This window comes from Miscanthus floridulus, chromosome 1 (assembly GCF_019320115.1).
Source record: "Miscanthus floridulus cultivar M001 chromosome 1, ASM1932011v1, whole genome shotgun sequence".
NCBI classification, from domain to species: Eukaryota; Viridiplantae; Streptophyta; class Magnoliopsida; order Poales; family Poaceae; genus Miscanthus; species Miscanthus floridulus.
The window spans coordinates 2879645-2893016 of record NC_089580.1 but is presented as its reverse complement, the minus strand read 5'-3'; the positions used below and the strand labels follow the sequence as shown (position 1 = coordinate 2893016).

General features: G+C 46.1%; 1 pseudogene; it reads right to left on the bottom strand.

Annotated features, from left to right (window-relative positions):
- Nucleotides 1–1999: 1999 nt before the first annotated feature.
- Nucleotides 2000–9346, bottom strand: LOC136486944 (transcription factor PHYTOCHROME INTERACTING FACTOR-LIKE 13-like; annotated as a pseudogene).
- Between the last annotated feature and the right edge of the window lie 4026 nt (nucleotides 9347–13372).

The following is a 13372-nucleotide window of genomic DNA, read 5'->3' as shown; positions in this document are numbered from 1 at the left end:
TTCCCCAATCCACCTAGCGAGGCAAGTAATATCTATCTTGCATAAGAGCATCTCCAAGATTTTTTCTTAAACCCACCGTCTAAAGTATCGTTTGAAGAGTCATTTGAATAAAATTACTCTTTATATCTTTTCACTCTCTTATAACTTTTTATATCTTGTGCGTACTCTATATACTTTATGTTTGACTAGCGAGAATTCTAAAATAAAGAATAACAGTATTTGGAGATCTAATTAAAGAAGCTATTGGATACGTTTTTACTAAAATTTTTATTTCTATCAATTATAAAAGATACGAAGAGATGTTTGGAGATGCTCTAAATAAAGGCAATGGACAGCTATTGCTTGCAAAGTTATTCATTGGAAAACATTTTTTTAAAGAAAAATCTTGGAGACCTTGGTGATCTGGACAGCGTGGCTTCGTTGTCGCAATCAGGTCATCATCAAAACAGCAAGGAGATAAGAATCGTACTCATCACCGCCTTTTCTCGTTCCAATTGGTTGGAACAATAGTTGTTCTTAGCTCGCGAAAAAAAGATCTCCAGAATCTATTTGGGGATGCGCTGTGGTGCGGCAGATAGAAAGGTGGGCAAAGTCAAGATTCACAAAGCACCAAGTTCAACCCCACGTCTTTATTCTGCATTTGGGTGCTCCCGAAAAGAATAGAAAAGGATCGAACAAATTTAGGGCCTGGTTTCCAAGCAACAAGGTCGGCCCTACATTTCGAGGAACCTGGTGGATGAACTTAAAGTGTACTACCACCATCTTGCAAAGAGTTTCATTTTAATGTTATACTAAGTCAAATAATCTTAAATTGGACTAAGCTTATAAGAAAAGATACTAATATTTATGATATGAAATAAATATCATCCGATTTAGAAATATATTTCATAGTAAATATATTTTGTGTCATAAGTATTGATATTCTTCATTTCTTCTAAGTAAATTTGGTTAAACTTTGAGTTACAGATAAAACCAAAAGATCACACTTTGCGTGCCGGAGGTAGTACATATATAATGGCAGAATCTAAATATTTTGTCCACTAAAATTAAAATATATTTAGAGTTGTCTTAAGTTAAACTATTGATCAAATAAAAAAAGAGTATCAATATTAGTTCAATTCAGCCTATAAGAATGTTCAGATGAGAAAGTCACATATATATTTAACTGAAGATATTGTTTTTTTTAGTATATCTTTTTTGAGAGAATACTGTTGAGTATATGTACACGGTTTAGATCTTGGGCCCCTACTCGGACTGGGCTCTAGGCCTTTGCATCCTTTGCGCTCCCCTAGGGCCAACTCTAGGCAAGTAATGTATATATGCTCATTATTTAGTCAAAACGAATGATAACCGTTTTAATTTTATCAAAAAAGTCACTTTTCTAATTTTAACTAATTATATAGAAAAAATATTAACATCTAATCATCTAACGAACCAAATATCTACACTATAAACATGCATTAATCTGTGGATTTGAAGTAAATAATTAATTTGGTATTTATATTGTAAATGTGGTGCGTTTTATTATCAATTTGATTTGATAGCAGTTTATTGTTTTAGGATAAAATTAAAATGACCTACATTTAAAGCAGAGGGAGTAATTAATATGTTTTGGACATCTATATTATGATATCCAATAATCCAAAACAAATTTTTGTTGCCTACTCCCTCCGTTCCAAATTATAAGTCACTTTGACTTTTTTGGTGCACCTATTTTGCTATAATATATCTAGATGCATAGCAAAATGGAATGCACCAAAAAAGTCAAAACAACTTATAATTTGAAACGGAGGGAGTATATGTTTATGACATTGCAATTTTTATCTTTTGAAAATAATTTCCATGTGAAATCTCTATATACGATCTAATATTGATTAAGATATCAAATTCCAAAGTTGAACTTTTGTGGACGCAACAGAAAAGGTCACTTAATTTTTACCTGAACCTAAGCATGCATTGAGGATTTGTCAGTGGTGTAAGCAATATAACAAGTACAATATGAAGAGAATTGTAGTAAATATATAAAAGTCGGAATAGCAGTAAAGGAAAAGGAACTTTCTGCGGCAGTAGCACAAGAACAAAAATATTTGCTCTTTGAGCGCTTCTATTATGTACAATGGAAACTGCACAAATAATAAAACACCAACAATTACAGTTGCCTTTGGTGTTTTAATAATAAGCTCATGAACTTCTCATTTTGCATTGCATCTAGAGACAGCAAAACAGAAGCACCAGCTCTAACCCTCTCAGCTACATACCCATCTCAACTCAAGAATTGAGAAGATAAACTAAAGATTAGCATGGTTCCAACTAAAAAATCATGCTAAGTACAATCTGTTAAGAGATCAACCCCTTCTAAATTTCTGCACAGATCTCAAAATGGGGCTGCTAAAGAAAATGCCCCATGTTATTTCATCAGCTTTTCCTTTTGTGCAGTCTATTTTCTTTTCTTTTTCCTTTTTATTTTCATAATTGTCAAATTAAACATCAGCCCCGCCATGCGATTTGTCCTTTTTGGTTAGTCACCCTGCAAAGAAGAAGAAGAAATCAGATAAAATCGAAAATAAATTGGTTAAACTGCAATATGATGCTCAAAATCCATCCATGGACATTTGTGGACATAAGAGAGATATATGAAGCAGTTTACCAGTATACTCTGGAGACAAATTAAGGTAGGTACAATACAAATACACAATTGACGTTCCAGGCGAGCAATTCTAAGTAGAACGACCTAACTTTTGGCATATATATGTAAAAACATATTCTCCCACCATCGGCGCTATTTTTTTTTGTGCGGAACAAGTGGGAAAGGGGCCCTACTGTAACATCGCAACCTTATCTTGTCCAATTGCATCAGATTTTTCTTTTCATTACCGAATTTTATTGGCACTATGGTCAGACGGTACGTAGTTTTCATGAGATACCACTGGCTAGGGTTTTGCTGCCTCACAATAACATGAGTACATTGAATTGAGCACGTAAATGAAATGTTTATTATTTGGTTAGGCCACGTTTGAAATTCATGTCCACCTCAATCTATAATTTCATTTGTGTTGAAGTAGATTAGGATAAAACTTAGTTGATTGAAGTAATTATGAGTGCATCTAAACAAGTCCTTAGTGGTTTATGGTTTATAGACACTAAGCTATAAACTATACATACGGGCCATTTGGAAGAGCTTCCAGGCTCCGGCTCCTCCAACTAATGCACTGTTTACCATACTGTTCATCGAAATACATTTTTTCTTTCTTCTCCAAATAAATTAGGAGCTAAGAGGAATCAGTATTTTTTTTTCCCTCTTCAGATCTGCTCTTTGTCCACTATAGCATATAGCCGGAGCCAGAGTAGCCCGGCCAAACAGGCTGGTAGTGTCTATTTTGTGTGGCTTGCATATGGACGGGGTGGGAGTGCATTTCCCATATCGATCGCAGTGCGTCCTGTTCTTACTTCTCAGGGAGCTTTTTCAGGTCCTGTTAATAAGGACCCAAAAGTGAGCGGTGTTACTTTCGGTGCTACTCCACTAAACAAAAGCTTTAGAGCACAGAACCTTCCTCTCCATTGTGCTGCTAATGATTGGGCTGAAGCTCAACTCCAAAAGGCTAGTTTCCTTTCTAGCCCATCATTTTCTTGCATTTCCCCCTTCTGTAAGCAGCTTTGTTACTTTTACTTTTGAAAAGAAAGCTTTCAGCCTATTCGCTTGCTCGTATACGATCGTGGATTATAAGCTGGAAATAGTATTTTTCTCTCACACCAAACCATCCAGCAGTAAATAATCCACAATCGTTTACGACAAAACGAACAGGCTGTTTGTGACTTTGTCCTTCTATGCCTATATATAGAGTAAAAGAAACTTGTGCATTGTGCTGGAGGCAACGAATTTTCATCTCACCACGGTAAACTAAGAACGCAACGCTTCATTGCGGTAAAAAATTGACTCGCAAATTAAGTGTAGCTTAGTTGGTCAGGTTCCTTGTAGAACCTGTCTATTCATGTTTAAGTAGTTTTTGACTTGGCACAGATACTCGTATTTTCTTAGATTTATTCAAGTATTAAATAGCATAGTTTTTCAATAGTAGGCAACAATGCTCGTCGATAGTGAGGCGACTGTGATGACCCAATCTCAGTCTTTCAAAGGTGCACATAGTGGTAGGATGTGTGTGCATGTGTTCAGGAGTGAGTATGCATGCATGTATAGGTGTCTGTCAAAGCAAGAAATCGGCGTTGAAGTTTGACGCGGTGTTTGGAGGAGTTTCTTTATGCAAATTACCTCTGCTCAATTAACTAAAAAAAATCACAAAAATCACTTCTCCATTTACACTAGGACTTAGGAGAAAGAACTGCGTTTTCACTACTCTAAATTCAATTCTCACCAAAATCACTTTCCACCTCCTCTCCACACTACTCGCTGATTAGAATCACTCTATCCGAGAATTAAGGAGCTAGAACTAAGAATGAGAGGTCATTCAACCGCACTCCTTGGAGCTGCTTCTCCGTGAGAATCATTTCTCCCTAGCCAAACAATAAAAGTTATCTTAGATTCTAGTGGGGATTAGAGCATCTCCAACAGTCTCCCTTTCCTAACCCCCAATGAGAAAAAACTATTATTTTGAAGATCTTGTAGCTCCAGCAGTTCCCCAAACCCAACTCCAATTAAAAAAAATTTCAGTCCCTCAAATCATAGGCTCCCACCCCTCAAATAAAAGGCCAATCCACTATTTTTTTAGTTAGGGGTTGGATTTTCTCGTTCTACTGGAGAGAAGATCTTTAAAATCTCAAAACATGTTTTATATCTCTTCCGATAATTAGTTTTTAGGGTTGGAGTTTTCTCCTCCCGCTGAGACGCTCCCGGTCAGAAAGCATTTCTCCGTTTAAACTATCAGAGACTGAAGCTCTACCATCTATCGAGGATCGTTGAGGGCTGACCGTCAGGAGGTAGAAAATAAGGATTCTTTACTACCACATGGGTCCCACAAAACGATCTAACTCTTAGCTCGTCCGAGTTCACACTAAAGATGCCCTTGGCAAATGATGGAAAGGCTCCAGCACTCGAACAGTAGCTCCATTGCGCCGTCAAACCGTATCGTATCGTACTTGTCCCTCGCTTTACACGATGATGAGGGAACCAGACTCTAAAAAGTTTATTCGGCGCGAACTCAAGATGCAAAATCGTGGACACTCACGCGAACAATATATTCCTGTACAGGACGAGCGAAACAAAAAGGCCCCAGTTCAGTTCTGATCTCGGCCGGTTCGCTTCACTAACCGAAACACTGTTCCAGCTGATTTGTTGCGAGAGAAAAATATTATTCCAGCTGAAAAAAAACTGAAAAAATACAGATTATAAGACAAACGAACAGAACCCAAAATGTACCAATACCGACTACCAAAGCTAGAGCTATATCTAGCAAAACACTATTTTTCTTCTGAAATTGGACAGCCACTAGGGTTGCTTTACGTTTTTCTTTCCTTTTTCTCGTTAATAAAGCTGCTAAATATTTCATTATTGGTTGGTAGGTACACTGAGGACCAGTTCCTATCAAGTGCTGTAACCAAGCAAACATCTTGAAACCAACGGCTACCTTTGTTGTTGTGAACCTGTGATCCCAGAAGAAGATAGAGGAGAAGAGCAGAGCGCATGGCACCGTACCTGCTGGTCCTCTGCTTGGCGCGCTCTCTGGGGGCAGCACTCCGGGCGCGGCGCCGGCTGGCATGCTGCCACCGGGGGCCCGGCACGTGATGAGGCTCTGGAATCTGCTGCTGCACGGCCTTCGCCCCCAGCGACGGGTAGTACCCCACGCCCTGCGCGTAGTGCTGCCCAAACTTGTCAGGAACAGATGCATACTGGCACACAGCATACTACAAAACTAATGCAGCAGGCAGGCAGGCAGGCAGGGGACGCGGCGGACCTGGACCTGCGACGGCGGCGGCTGCAGATGGTTGACGCCGAGGTAGTGCCCGTACGGCTCCGTGATGCCCACCGCCGCCGGCATGTGGTGGTGGACCCCGGTAGCCCGGCACCGGGTTCACGTTCACCTGCGCGTTGGCGGGCACCACCGGCTGCGGGGCGGCCATGAACGGCAGCCGCGGCATGGACGGCATCGCCTGCAGCCGGGCCCATCCCGACGCCCATCCGCGGCAGGTACTGGTGCACGTCGGGGAACATCACCGCGGGCGGCGCCGCCGCGATGCCGCTGCCCATCCACATCATCTGCATTGCATGTTGCCTACGGTTAGTGTCAGTGACCGACTTGCACTTGCACGCCGAAGGAGGACGTGGTCGCTGTCTCACTGACCTGCACTTGCAGCTGCAGCGACTTGAGGTACTCGATCGCCTCGGCGAGCATTGACACCTTGTCCGTCTGCTTCACGTAATGCAATTACAAGATTATTACTGATTTACTGTATAAAACACTGTCCACAGGTTATGATGAAAGTGATAATGGAGCTACTGCTTGTCCAGTGATGTCTAACCTTGTTGCAGTGAGGTATGAGCTCCTGCAGGGCTCTCATCTTCTCGTTTATCCTGTCTCGTCTCCTCTGCAACATTGGGGACAAAAACATCCATGTCAGACAACGTCGTCGACTGTTGAACGAGGCAACTGCCAGCAAGGAGTTGTCGTCAGTCGTCACGCACCCTCTCCGAGAGGTTGTGCACTTCGGCGGCGCGGCTCCTCCGCGCCGTCGTCATCTTCTGCGGCGGATTGCGCGCCAACATGGCGGCGGACTCCGACTCCGCGTCCTGCATGATCGTACCATTGCCGGGAGCGTTGTTATTAAACAATAATAGACGGGCCGACAAGGCAATCGTCGTCGAGAAGGAGAGGCGAGACCTCGCTGGGGCTCTTCGAGTCCTCGGTGTCGAGCCGCTTGCGCTTGCTGCTCCGGTTGCTGGTGCTCGTGGGCTCGGTCGTGGTGGTGGTGGTGGCGGTGGCGGTGCCGAAGCAGTAGTTGGACCGCCCCGACGAGGACGCCTCGTTGCCCCTGCCGCCCATGGCATTCGCGTTCGCGCGCCCCGGCGCGCCCACCGCGCGCTGCACCAGCACCTGGTTGCTCCCGCAGATGCTGGACCCGATCGCGCTCAGCATCGACGACGCGCCGGCCTCCGCCACCGCCACCGCCGCTGCCGCAGCCGACTTCCCCGCGCTCCCCGCACGGAGGACGACGAGGTCCGAGAGATCGCCGGCATTGTCGCCGCCGTTGGCCAAGCTCATGGTCTGCTGCCTGGAGCAGGACGCGGGCGTCGACTTGGGCGGCGGCATCAGGTCGCACGGGTCCTCGGACACCGGGCACGCCCGCCCTTGGCCCGCCGCGCCTGTCGGCCTCCGCTGAAACGTCGTCCCTGCACGACTTGCCCACGGCGGCTTCAGTGCCGGTGCCACCAGAGGCCACCGCCGCCGCCACCGCTGCCGGTGCCGGTGCCGGTGCCGGTGCCTCGTAGAAGAACTCCGAGAAGATGTCCTTGTCGAGCGAGTCGGCCAACGCGAAGGGGAACCACAGGCCGCCCTCGTCTTCCTGCGGCACCGACGCGGGGGCTGGAGGCGCCACCACCGCAGCCTTCTCGGGCCTCGGCGGCACCTTCCGGTGGCTCTGGCTCTGCATGACGACATGGCCGTTGCACCAGAGCAGCTCAATGAGGTCATCGTCTTCGCTGCACGCAACAACACAGCAGAATCTTGGGTAATCCCTCCCTCTCGCAACAAGATGAAAATCAATCGATCGATGAAGAAGATGTTTCTGCTTCATGATCTCTATACACCAATCAAGGGATCAGAGCTAGTGCTCACCCGAGCGGCCTGGAGGTGTCTCCCATGCTGCTCCAATTAGGGACGAACTGGTTCATCGCTCAGATGACCGCCACAACCATCGATGAGCAGCCAATCACTTTATGAACAATTCAATCAGAATGCACGCTGCAAGAACACACAAGAGGGCAAGCAGGATGAGCTGCAAGGAGCAGAGGGACGTGCATGGGAACTCAAAGAAGGCAAGCATGATGTTAAAAATTGTTGCCAACTTCTATGCAGCTGTCAATGGATGAAAAAAAAAACTGTAAACAATGACGTCTCCTGTCCAGGATCTTGCCGCACACAACAACCTTTTATTTGGCCTCAAATGGAGCAAGCAAGCAAGCATGTGTAACTCATCTACGCTTGTTCTCTGTCCATCTGCTTGACTGGCAGCGTTCCGTTTAAAGAAAAGAAAAAAAAATGCTCAGCGTTTAGTAGATGCCAGCAAGAAAAAAGGGGATGGAAATATGATAAATTGGCAGGCCCTACAAGGTACATGGATGGATCTGGGAGAGCAGAGCATGTGTGAACTGTGGAGTGCAAGAACATGAACAGTGATGGATAAATAAAAGAGGGAAGAAAACAAAGGAGAAGCGGAAAGCAGGATAGACGTGTGGACACCACATACTTGCAAGGGGGGAAGCATTCAAGCACCTGCCTGCCTGCCTGCTCAAGAGCAGCAACCAAACACAGTGGAAAGGTTCTTTTTTTATTTATTTATATGTAGCCTCGTATTAAAATCGCAATCTATAGCAAGAGCACTGGAGACGAGACGAGATCCTTCGTTAAATTTAAATTACTAACAGAAAAGCTTTTTATCAAGTGTAAAGTTAAGATTGTCCGGTGAGAATGGACGGATGACGGTGAAAGTGAAAGTATCATATCAGATCTCGCCTAAAAAAATCAGCTGCGCAGTAATATATTATTATAGAAGATCGAAGAAAAGAGAACATGAGCGGCGAATTCGAGGAAGGAGTTTCCCCTAAAAAAAAAAAAATCGAGGAAGGAGTTGTATAAGAAGGAGAAAGAAGAATCAGAAAAGACGAACTGAACATGTACCTTGCCTCCTTGTTCGTCTGCAGAGGTTGGAATCCGGCTTATCGAGGGGGAGCAGAGCATGGCCACAGCATAGGCCCCGTTGGCTTCAACTTAAATAATAATATTTCTCTCTCACAGCAAATCAGCATCAGCAGACAGCTGCTGCAAGCCCTGTGTGACTGACTGCGAGCTGTGCTGTGATGAGGGTGAGAGAGAAGTAGATAGCGCGACGGGGAAGGGAGGAAGGGGAGGGAGAGTTGCTTTTACGCAGCATTGCGGTGTGGCTTAAATCGAAGTGGAGTTCTGCAGACAGGGACGCCCGAGAGCGATGGGAAAGCGGAAGAGAGATGGACTGATGCTATGGTGGGCGCGCGGGGGCGAATGATTTGGGAGAGACACCTGCTGGCATGGCTGCTGCAGCTGCCTTGCAGAGCGCGGCGGCGGCGGCGGCGGCGGCATGTGATGTGCGGTGGCGGTGCGGACCAGACTACTCCTAGCCTAGAGAGAGGACGACGTACCAGTACCAGGACGCGGGGGTGTGTGCGCGTGCCGTGCAGGCCGTTTTGCGCACCAAGCGGCGCTTTACCATTTCGAGTAACCTACCACCGGCCTGTGCTACCACTAGCAGTAGCGGTACGAGCGGACGGTACGTACGGAGTACGCTGGTAGCTGCTGTCGAGCGCCGCCACCGTATCTGCTGCGGCTCTGCCTTGCCGGTGCTTCGCCTCGCGCCTGCTGAGTGCTGACGATGATTGGGGGAGAAGCCACAGCTCAGCTCTCTCGGTTGTTGACTGCTCCAATCCTGATGTGGGTTGTGGGATGTGGCAATGGCACCCCACCCCCACGTTAGGTGCCGCGCTAATCTTTCCCGCATTTGGTCGCCATTTCTCTCGTTTGTTTTACCTATAGGTCATGTTTGATTAGGATGTGACTTTTGTAAAAGCTTTTTGTGAGCCGTAGGTTTTAGAAAAGCAGGTGTGGCCATTTGGTTGACCAACTGTAGCATTTGGAAAAGCAGCTAGTAGCAGCCCCACATGTCATACACGACTCTACATGTCAATCTCTCTCTGACTCCTCCCTCGTCTTCTCCGATGGCCGGGGATGGGGCACACGGGCTGCGCACGCCGTCGGGGATGACCCGCGCGCCAAAGGTCGTGCTTGCGTGGGGACAGAGGTGCTTGCATGGGGGTGGAGGTGCTTCCCGGGAGCAGCGCCAATGCTGGCGTGGGGGCGGAGGTGCTCACCGGGAGCAGGGCGAGGGGGGGGGGGGAGCAGAGGACCGGATCTCGCCCGGCGGAGTCCGGAGCAGGGAGGGAACACCGGACCAGGGAGGGAGGCCTCGCCGGGGTCGGTGCCGCTCGCCCGCCGCCGCCGGAGGAGCACATTGGGGCCGCGTCCGCGTGACTGGAGGCCGCTCGTCGGGCGAGTGGAGGAGCTCGTCGTGGGCGGCACCATCGGGTTTCCTCGCGATGCGAACAGAACAGAAGGGAAAATGATTCGTTTTAACCAGTGCCAGGTGGATAATTCCTTTGCCCAAAAGCGGGTGAAAACAGGGGAAAAGGTGATGTGGGTTTTGTACTAGAGCAAAAGTAGCCTGTGGCCTAAAGCAGATGTGGCTTTTCACCTCTTCGGTTGTCTTTTGGATTTTAAAAAAACACAAGCGGGTTGAAAAGCCCAACCAAAGGGGGGCCATAGCTTTTAGGTTTTTTTTTTTTGAGAGCTCCTCTTCTTGTTTATTGTTTCTACCTGTTGGCTTTCTGCTATTGACATGCGCAATAAAAATTCAGTTTCTCGGCACACAAAACACAGAAAAGTTACTCTCATTATGCCTTCTAGCTTTTATAGTTTATTTCCTCACAAGTCAGCTGTCTAGCTTTTCTAAAATCAGCTCAATTGCGTCTACACTATGAAACATCGCAATGCAATTGTTAGAAGTAAGAGCATCTTCAATAGTTTGGTAAAGTCACTGTCAATCTTAATTTTTTTGGTAGGATGAAAAAAAACTTTTTCCAACCATTCCCTATATATCCACCTTGGGAAACATAGAGGCATCCACGCAAAACGACTGCTACTCCCTATCATGGGGCGCCAGTTTTTTTGCACTCCATCGCCCCGACTGCCACCGCCTAGAGGTTCGTGGTAATTGAATCTTCAACTACTATTTTTAGATGGGAATACTAAGAAGTAGAGAAAGCAATAGAGATTTTGTTTTGTAGATTTTGGTTGTGAGTTAAGGTGTTGGGATGGCCAACAACGGTGGGCCATGGATGCGGGGGTGACCACTACCGCCTAGGAAGAAGGTTCGCCAAAATTGGATCTCATGGTTTAGAATTGTCTGATCCTCTTCCACTATGATCGAGCGGGAATGCTAGAAGAAAAGATATGCATGGTTAAAGATAATTGGAAACATATATGAACTCTAGAGATAAAGATAGAATCCTAGAGATATAATATTGATTATTAGGTCTAGTACAACTTGTCTTGTACTCCAAATCTCTTCATATATGCACCTATATATACCCCCGAGGCTCAATGCAATTAGAAACAAATTATTAACGTTTCTACCATATATATACACCCTTTTGAACAGGGAGTATCTTAACTATGCAGATGTTAATAGTGGTTTTAGTACAATTGTATTGTATCTAGGATTGGACCTGCAATCCGGAGCCACGGATGCCTGCGTCCAGACACTAGCGCTGCTACTCCATTTCACGTGCGTCGCGTACATGCAGGAATCTCCGCGCCTCCCATTCGGACACCTGTGCCCCCTCTACTTCCAGCGCCCGCATGCACGCGGGGCCACATGCCAATTCCCCTTTGCTTCCCATGGACGATGCATGCACGACGCCCTAGCAACTCCTGTTTCACGCGCCTGGGACTGCTCGCACTGCGTCCCTGCCTCCATCCCCTAGGCATCGCACACGCATGCACGGCGTCCCAGCAGCTACAGCAGGCGGCTGCAGTAGGTGGGGCCCATTGCAACATGTGCAACCCTAGATCTACTTTTGCAACACCTAGATGAAACATTTGTAACATATGATCGAAACAACTGAAACACTTGATAGATACGTCACTTGAAAAACACATGTGTAGGGTTAGAGTCCTGGGGGGATATAGGTAGTTTCCTTGTACACGGGCATGGTGCTCGGGTACATGGGAACCTTTGGATATGACGATATCCCACGGTTGAGGGGTAGGTGGCAGGTGGTGACAGCCCTATCTATCCCTTGTAACCCCTCACGTCCGGTTATTGTGTAGGAGTTTTAAAGTCTCTTGCGCTTAATGGCAGACCAATGCTCGGAGATCTCCCCTTCCATCTCACACTTGATTCTAACTCTAGTCATATAACTTGTATGATCATTAACTGTTCTTTGCATGGCTATATTAAAACATGCCGGCACCGCTTAGGAATATTCTTTTATTCTTTGTTTTCCTTTTATCCTTGAGGTTGGCCCAGATGTGCGTCCACTATCCATGAAATACCATTTTTACCCATGTCATGCACTATGGTTCGCTGTGCAAGTATGCAATCATGTTTATGCTCATGCTAGACTCTTAATACCTTGCCCTCCTTTGGGAAATTATAAATAACGATACCCTGAATACTTCCTAGTGAAATGCTACAACGATAGATCCGTACGCTTGTGGATATTCTCTGTAATAGTTAAGAACTATCATAGTTGGTGTTTCTTGGCGGCATTGCTAAGATTAACTCAATCTTAGTAAATGGTGTTAAGAAATACCAATAGGCATTTCTGGCGCCATTGCCGGTGATGGACTTAAAACCTCACTTTGTTATTGCGCTAAGAAATGCCAACAAGCATTTCTAGCGCCGTTGCCGGGGATGGACTGAAAACCTCCTCACTTGGTGATTGCGCTAAGAAATGCCAACAAGCATTTCTAGCACTGTTGCTGGGGAGGGCATAGGTTAAAGAATCTAGTAGGACATGATCATGAGCACATGCATGTAATGGTAGCCATAGTTTATGCAGGCTAATTTTGCTTGTTTTCTTCCTATTGTTGATGAAAACAGGATAGTGTATGAGTGGTTTTGATCTGCCGAACAACTACACCGATAATCTAGAGGCACTCCTAAGGAAGAACCGGTCTCGTATCGCTTCTTCTTCTGCTACTCTGCCGATAGTCAAACTAGTCACCCCCATACCATCCGCTACTACCGTCATGGCCAAGTCACTCTGCGACTACTCCACCACCGTTGTTGCCAACGTGCACGTTGGGCCCGCTGTCAATATGGGCACCAGAAATTTTGAGCTCTGGACTAGCCTCATCATGATGGTACAGGAAACCAATTCTATGGTTTGCCCAGCGAGGATGCAAGTGCACACTTGCAACACTTCCTTGAGCCGTGTGACATAATTGTCATCAAAGACATCGCACCAGCTAGCATCAGGCTCCGTCTGTTTCCCTTCTCCATCGTAGAGAAGGCAAAATAGTGGTTTTACAAGGAGAAGGAAGCTGTCAACACGTGGGACAAATGTTCTACAACATTCCTCGTGAAATTTTTCCCCATGGGCAAAACCAAT